The 8,350-nt window shown below is 31.2% G+C and overlaps 1 long non-coding RNA gene across 2 annotated transcripts; it reads right to left on the bottom strand.

The window, feature by feature from the left end:
- Positions 1-1,206: 1,206 nt before the first annotated feature.
- On the bottom strand, positions 1,207-2,702 carry LOC129749104 (uncharacterized). 2 transcript variants are annotated; one of them, XR_008737924.1, is made up of 3 exons: positions 1,978-2,702; positions 1,450-1,666; positions 1,207-1,389 (listed from the first exon to the last, which is right to left on the bottom strand). It is a non-coding gene; the product is annotated as an uncharacterized LOC129749104 (long non-coding RNA). The 2 variants fall into 2 exon arrangements; XR_008737925.1 differs by having other exon boundaries at positions 1,450-2,142; positions 2,203-2,702.
- Between the last annotated feature and the right edge of the window lie 5,648 nt (positions 2,703-8,350).

Genomic DNA, 8,350 nt, shown 5'->3' with positions numbered 1-8,350 from the left:
TCCCATCCCTTGCGGCTAAACATGCTAAACACATTTTTCGAATTAACAAACATCGCAGAGAAACAGCATTTCGGTGCAAAGAAGTGTTCACGAAATTAAGTGGATACCTGTTTATATGGTCAACGTAATGTTTTTGAAAAAAAAATCAAAGACACAGTTTGAAACATCATAAAAAAGTTTACATTTCATCATATGATTATTGATTTTTTTTAAAATAAATGTTGTAAAATTTTGCACAACATTGATAGTGACCTTAAGTGCCATTATTGCCTTAATTCACTCTAGTTTTCCATGGTGTTGGCTTTTCAACCATATTTCTCAAGGCGTATATCGATTAAAGGCCAGTGCCTTTAAATATGTCGAAGTTTGAGACACTTTGGTGAATTTCGTTATTTCTCGATAAATTTTGTTTTTATTGGTTCAGCCCATAAATGGTATAATAAGTAAAGAAATAACACCACAAATCGGACAAATTCAATAAGAAATTCCTCAGTTAACAAACGGTTATGGTTAAATCGTCCAGAAAATGTCTGTTATATCACTTTTTCCAATACTCTTCATTCATTGCGACCAGGTAAATGTATAGCGCTTCAAACCATCCATTTTTGTATCCCACTCACGCTTATATTTTTATATTTTTTCTATCAAATGCATTGTTGGTCATCAGCAATATCCTCTATTTAAACCACAAAAATCACATTTTTTCATTTTATTTTATTAGAAATAGGTCGTATAAACATAGAGATCTTTTATACATAAACATAAACATTGATAAAGATGTTTTCTATACAAACATCCGTTCAAAAAAGAATGAAATCGTTCGTTGGGCGATAATGAACCTCAATTTCTACCCGGCACAATTTTTGATCACGTTAATTGATTTCGAAGAAACTTGGCCTGGTACTACACACAACGAAAAAAAAATGTAAAATTACATCACATATGATGTAAATAAAAAGAAGCATCATATATGACGGAATTTTCTGTGTGAGTTAAATATTACATGCCTGTTAAATTTTGCAGACGTGTAATATGAAAGTGATGTAAATTTCAAAACAGAATACAGTAAAAAATCCTATTGGATTTTGTTTTCTTTGCTTTTTAGTAGTCTAATTGAATGATGATTTGTTTCCTGATAAAAAAAACAAACTTTTTGTATTGAATATAATTTATTTGAGCAAAAGACAAACAAATTAAAAAGTTACATAATATAGAATGGTAATAAAAAAAATATTACCTAAAAGGCACAACCTTTGTTCACTGAGTCGGAAACAGCACTGGCTATCAAGGGCTGTTTCCTGTGTACCCAGATCTGATACCTGAGAGACAGTAGGTTGTTGCCTATTTGTCATCGTTGCTAACACGGCTACCCGGCACCGATTTGAAATTCTGAAAAAAAAAAATAAGAAAACTTAAGCAAAGAACAAAAAACCATTGCAAATATAGTACCTTTTAACCGTTTATTGCTTCTTTTGCAACTTCGGATGCAAGTTAACCATAACTGATGTTTCGAAATTTCATCCAACAAGGTATTGGAGCAGTTTGATCAGTTTTAACAATCGACGAGTTTTGAGTTGAATGGCGATAAATTTAAAGATACCATCGCTGTGCCAATTTGAGCCGGTATCATCAACACACAGTCGTTCATGATGATTACTAACACTACCTGTGGAAGAAAAAAAAATCAATGGTTTTAGAAAATAAAGTTCAAGTTCTATCCAAGTTCTCGTAAAAGTTTATTCACTTTTATTAAATTATGAATGCTAAATTCTTTATTCACTATTTGATGTTGAATTCTTGGTTTATATGCACATTATTGGGAACCTTTGGGAATTGGGAAACATTATTGGGAAGCTTGTTTTGGTAGCTGTAGTTTCAGGCCTGTCATTTTGTTTGGGAGTTTTGAAACATGACTCAAATCTCCCAAACACCACGAGATGGTGTAAAACTAAAAAAATATTTCTAATATTAACTTACATGTACATGGTGAACGAAATTTCGACTGCACCCGAAAGTGTGTTAATCAAGATTTTTGAAGTGCCAGCCAAAGTAGTGCGAACCGGATGGCCTGAACAATTCTCTGTCGAAGTTTTACCGTTGCTGGTATATGCTTATAAGAATTACAAGCAATTTGTTGGTGAACTGGAACAAACAAAATTTTACATTTTCGATTCGTGGTCAGCATAACTTTGTCAAACTTACCAATTGGAGCGGACTTAATTCATCCTGCGACCCACTACTGATGGCCTCTGACCAATGGATCTCGACAATTCGAAAACTAGTGACTGCTTAAAACAGCCGGGCCAGCAACACATGATGACAGCAGCTTTATCCGGATGGTTCCACGGGTTCCTCGACTTTCTGTCAGACGAGACTGCATCAAACAGGGTCGGACGGCAACAAATTTTCAAAAAACTACACATTTCTTTCAAATTTTAAACGAAAAATTTTCCTGCAAAGGTAAACAAACAAAATGAAAACAATCGCCTTCAAATATTTGTCAAATCTGTTCGTGCCGCTGCTCACTGTTGGAGCCGCTGTACTAAAATGACTGCTAACAAATCATACTGATGTAATGCACTTGAATTATTGTAAACGAATAAAACAAACTTTTCGTAAAAACATATTTAGATTGTTGTGCTGAATGGGGTTCAGGATTTACGTCTAATTTCAATTTCAGTACAATTAAGGATTAGGTGCAATAATATTACATGCACTCCATATATGTGATGCTTCCTCGTCGGTCAACTTCAAAAGACGTGTAAAATTTAAAGACATGTAAAATATTAAAGACGTGTAATATTTAATTCGCACTGAAAATTCCGTCGTATGTGATGCTTCTTTTTATTTACATCATATGTGATGTATATTTACATCAAATAATCGCGTTCCGTGTCAAGTAATATTTGTGTCATACGAATTCAGTGCTGTTAAGGATTCAACTTTTTTTTTAATTTGTAAATTTACATCAATAAATCGTGTTCCACGTCATGTAATGATACAGGTCTTCAATTTCAGTGCTGTTAAGTATTCAGATTTTTTTTCTGTGTAGATCAAACGTTTTTACATCGTTTGACCAATTTTCAAGATTTTTTTAATGAAAACTGTACAAGATACAACAAATTTAGTGAAGCAACTCCAAATTTCTCTTTTTTACGGGAATAGCCGTATCTTTGTTACCAGTCATTGTAAATTCTTCAAATTTTGCAGAACGTTAGTTGGATAGTTGAACTAGATTATGTGAAAATTTTATGAAAAAATATCAACCGAGAGAGAAATTACAGCTTGTCGAAGTTGGAAGTGAGTGCGCAGCTTCACGCGATGAATCGGTCCTCCTGATGAAGGTTTAGTTGTCATTCATAAACTTATGATTCTTGTTCATACACAAATATTCTGAAACAACCTGAGGTGTTTAGAATCATCAGTTTAAGTAAATGAGTACAAAGTTTAAAGTTTTAAAAGGATAAAATAAATTGTGGAAATTCTGGACTTCCAACTTTTTGAAATGAAAGCTTATTTTGTGCTTCCTTTCCAACCAAATTTCATCAATGTTTTCAAAAGTCTTTTTGTTGTATGAGTGAAGCCCGGTGTTCCATCGTCGCATAGAACTTTACGCTCACCTGACGTCATTCTGTCAGTGGCCTTATATTCAGAATAGCCAACGATTTTGTTAACTGTCAATTGAGCATTGTTGGTAAAGATCTATTGTACATTGCTGGTGGCCAAGAATCGGATCATCGAAACGGCAAACAATTGGTACGGCGGCCAAGTAATTGGAGCACCGCAGTGAATACTTTGCATGCATTTTGCTCACATTAATGAAAGTTCCATAGAGGAAACATATTTTTGTTGAACTCTAAGCAAGTTAGCAAGTAAATTCTTCAAAGGATGTTCTACGGTGCACTCAACAGGAAAGTTGGAATGTTGAAAAAAAAAGGGTAAACCATGCCTTAGGTGCCAAGGTTGGGTACATTTACCCTGAGCATTTTGCATTCTTTTAGTTTTTATGTATTTTGATGATTATGATCGATTTTTTTGGTAATTTCTTAGTAATTTTTTTTCCAGAATTTAAAATGAAAAGGGCAGCTTTCTCTTTATTCCAAATTCATGGTTTCTTTTTCCATCCAAATTTCGGTAGATTCTCAAAAAAATAGATATCTCTAAACACCAAAAAAATTTTCAATACCGAAAACTTCGCATCTTCTTAAATTGTAACCCATTCATGGATACATAATTTTTTCTCACATCATTTGTGCAGAATTGATTTTCCCAACTAGGGGAAACTCCACCTTTACTAGCTTTAATCTAACTTTTTCAACATTTCAACAAGCTTTAAAGCAAAAAAAAAGCATCGATTTGGAAAAAGGGTGGTTAATAGTCACGGTGTTTCATTTTTGGACCAATATAAAGGAAATATTGGCATCTCTTAAAAATTTTCTCATTACTGAAGATTTTTAAGAAAAAAAAACGATAAACGGGCTTTGAACAACTTTTTTTTTTGAAGATTTGCGATGAAAATTTTAGCAAAAATTATAAGTTTATAAAAATTTATAATAAAACTTATCTTGAACTAGCCTTTAAATTAACTGGCAACACGGCAGTACATTAACAAGAGCATGGTAATAAAGATGTTTTCTCTTTAATCATTACTATCCACAGAATATAGTTTTGAGTTGATTGAAGAAAGCTTCAATTCAATCATTCTGAGGGAGAGAAGGTCTCTTCTGTAATTTAAAAAAAAAATCAAAGATGCCGATTTTTTTCTTGAAATTGTTCTAAACCGACACCGTGTAGTATGCATTACAGATAGCTCGATGGCACCCTAAAATTAAAGTCGATAAACTTTTTCATTGTGGAATGACACAAAATGTGCACAGTGCACATACCAGCATTACAGTTCTAGAGAGTTTCTCTGAAAATCTCAATTATTTCAAAACATGCATTCAAAAGTTACTTTGAATGTTGTTTTTTTAGAAATACACTCTGTAAAAGGTCCAAAGAAATCATGTGACCATCTCTAGCTCCAATATGAACCCTGTTTGTGCTCGTTTATATCAACAAGGCAAAAAAAAACTGATGCTTATAATGAAGAAATTAATTGCACTGTTTTGAGGTCTAACTGAACCCCAAAATCCTCTATACACATCAGTACTCTTATGAAAACAGTATGCAAATTATTGCTAGGAGATGATAAAAACCATGCCAAAACTGTTAAATTTTACCCAAAATGCTTCGTTTCTATAATTATTTTAAATAGTTGTTCATGTTATATAAATTTAAGCTTTCCGATAGATTTGTCAAAACTCGAAAAAATCTGAAAAAATCACTGTTTAGTGCCTATATGTGTGAAAAACTTGAAGAAGAAAAAACGTTCTAAACCATGCAGGCCCGTGCGAAGGGCCCGTTCATGGGAGGGGTTTTCGAAATTCAATTAAGCTAAAAATAATAACAATATCAAAAATAAACTATAAAAAAGAAAAGGAGTTTCTAACACCATTTCGCACTCATGATTACCACACAAACTAAAAAGAAGTACTGGTAGAAAAAAAAATTTTAAATCATATCATAATGAAAGTTTAAAATTTTTGGTAGGTAAGTCATTGATAATTTATTTCAAAACGAATATTTCCGAACTAAAATTTGTTTCAAAAGAATTTCTAGGCAAATTTAAAACAATCGTTTCCAAAACACAGAGTTTTTAACAAATCTGAATTCTCAAATAAATGTCCAATCAGATAAAAAACTAACTAAGCGAGGAAGAATTACCGTATTGGGTTAAATTCCATTAAAAAAGGAAAAAAAAATAAAAACTAACCATGATTAGTTGTTAGGAAAATGATAATAATTGTAGATTTTTTTTCATCTTAATTTAAATTCATTTCTTCATTTTCAACTGAAGGGTTGGTAGAAAAATTCCGCTGTAGTATTTTGAATTTGAACAAAAAAACATTTAATCACGATTTATAATGCGAATTTTTGATAACTGAAAAAAATCAATTTTGAATTTTGGAGAATTTATGCAATGATTGATGGTTTAATTTAATTTGATAGAAAAAGGAATATATTCATTATTATTTGAAAAGTGCCAGTGATAGAAGTCAGAGATAAAACATTTTTTATAAAAAAAATCCTCCAGTTATAAAAATAAACGGCTTAAAAAGTTCACTTTTGAAGTTTCAAATTATAACTGCATGTTCAATTATACTGGCTAGGAAATGTTTTCAATCATTTTTCAATCTTTATTAGATTAATTTAAAATTCATGATCGATTCATAAAACACAAAAACAAATTTGTTAAGATTATTTCTTAAATTCAATAAACTTGACTACAAAATTCGGCAAGTTAATTAAAACATGCAAAAATAACTGTACTTTAAAACTCGGTAAATTGATTTGAAAATCTTAACAAAATATCAATATAAAAAAATAAGTGATATTAAATATATAAGAAGATTTTTTTTAATAAACACGTTTTACCATAAGCTTTTACATAATTTAATTGATGACTCAAGGCAACAGTATCTTGGTGTTTTTTTAATGATTGATTTGGTAGATTTTAGCGTACTGAGCTCGAATTTCTTACCAAATTTGGTCGAACACTTTTAGTTTTGGTTATAAGGAGATTTGAAATGTATCAGTTTTAAGTAAAATAAAACATAGATAACTGTTTAGCCAACAAACCTACGTATTTGAAAAGATCTGATTCTGTTTATCTTACTTCATCCAATTAAGGAATAAAATTATGATGAAAATGATGCATGATCTAAAAAAGGGAAATTCAACAAGTTAAAAAAAATATGGAAGGATGTCATTACAAGTATTTTTGACATAACTGCAGAAAGTGTAAAAAACAAACTTGATTTCATTTATCATATTTTCCTGCAAAAATATTACACGTATGCCTAAAAATATCCAAAATTCAGTTTGGTTGAAATCATTGGAATTCATTGCACCTCAGAAAAAGTAAATTTTGTGGCCTTGTATAAATTATGTGTCGTGTTGAGCATTCAGAGGAACAAAAAAACGAAATAAATTTTTTTTCTTGAAGAATATTTCATATCAGCATAACATTTGTAATGAAATCAACCATTTTTTTAAATAAAAATAATGGTTCGTCTCAAACTTGGTTCTCATTGAGTTACACTTCTTAATAAAAACCCATTCTGAAGAGGTAGGGTTTTTGTATGTCAAGTTTTGAGTACCTAAGCAAAAGATTTATTGTAATTAAGAATCAAAGTTAGTTTCAATTCGTAAGCATCGAATATTTATTTACGACCGACATCGAATAGTGTCGTAGATCGAAATGTCTCAAGCCATGGGTGATTTAAGACTAAATTCCGCCGGAGGCGAGGCAAATTTCTGACTTGCTTGTTAATACTTATTTTCAAATACATTTGAGATCAAGTAATTTTCCTTTACTACTGTGAAAATTTTCCTTGGAAAAAATCTTCATGGGGGGGGGTTAAATCCCTAAACCCCCCCCCCCCCCCCCCCGTTCGCACGGCCTTGAAACCATGGCATTTAAGAATTATACATTCTTGGTTTCGAATATTTGCTTGTTCATCGAATAAAAAACAATTCATTTGTACATGTCAAAGCTCTACTTTTCAGCTAGAATAACTGACAAAAAGTCAGAAGCAAGACTTTTAGCACCTTTTGAAAGTCAAAACTACCCTCAGTCATCGGGAAATTTAATCAAGCATTTAAAACCTCTATTTCATATATCTGTGTACTGTGTACACACATTAATTAAATGAGTTTTTACTTTTTTGAAATGTTAGTCTTGAATCTCAGCACCGAGAGTTGACATAAAGTAACTAAATGCATTTCGATTCAGTACTCCCAAAACATTCAAAATCAGTTCATTTTTTAGTATCTCTGAAAAATGTGAATATTGTTGCCAGAAATCGATCCATCGTTTTGTTATTTTTCAATTATTTCTAATAGATGTTTTAAAAAGATGGGAATAATGTGTGTTTCAAGGAATAAAAAACAACTTTTCGCGTTATTCTTACATTCTTTATTGTAAATTTGCTAATATCCGAAACGAAAGTTTTAAGTTTCGTTTCATTCGTTTTGTATTGAATAAAGTAAGGATAAAGGTTGAAATTCAAAAGCAAATGAATTGAAGTAGAGTTCCTCAAGAATTCGGTGATGTTTAGATGAAAAAAAAACTTCAATAAAAACCCTTGTAACACGATGAAAAAAAAAACTTCATTAAAAACCTTCGAAACATGATAAGTATTGTTGAAAGAAAAAGTTTCGAAATTGTTTATTCGAAAGATTATGAAAAATTGGAAAGTTAAATTTGTTTGAAATGGATTTATAAATTTTTGTATTCAGAAACTCT

This window comes from Uranotaenia lowii, chromosome 2 (genome assembly GCF_029784155.1).
Source record: "Uranotaenia lowii strain MFRU-FL chromosome 2, ASM2978415v1, whole genome shotgun sequence".
In the NCBI taxonomy this organism is placed as follows: Eukaryota; Metazoa; Arthropoda; class Insecta; order Diptera; family Culicidae; genus Uranotaenia; species Uranotaenia lowii.
Note: the sequence above shows the minus strand (reverse complement) of the source record. Positions and strands in the feature narration are given on the sequence as shown.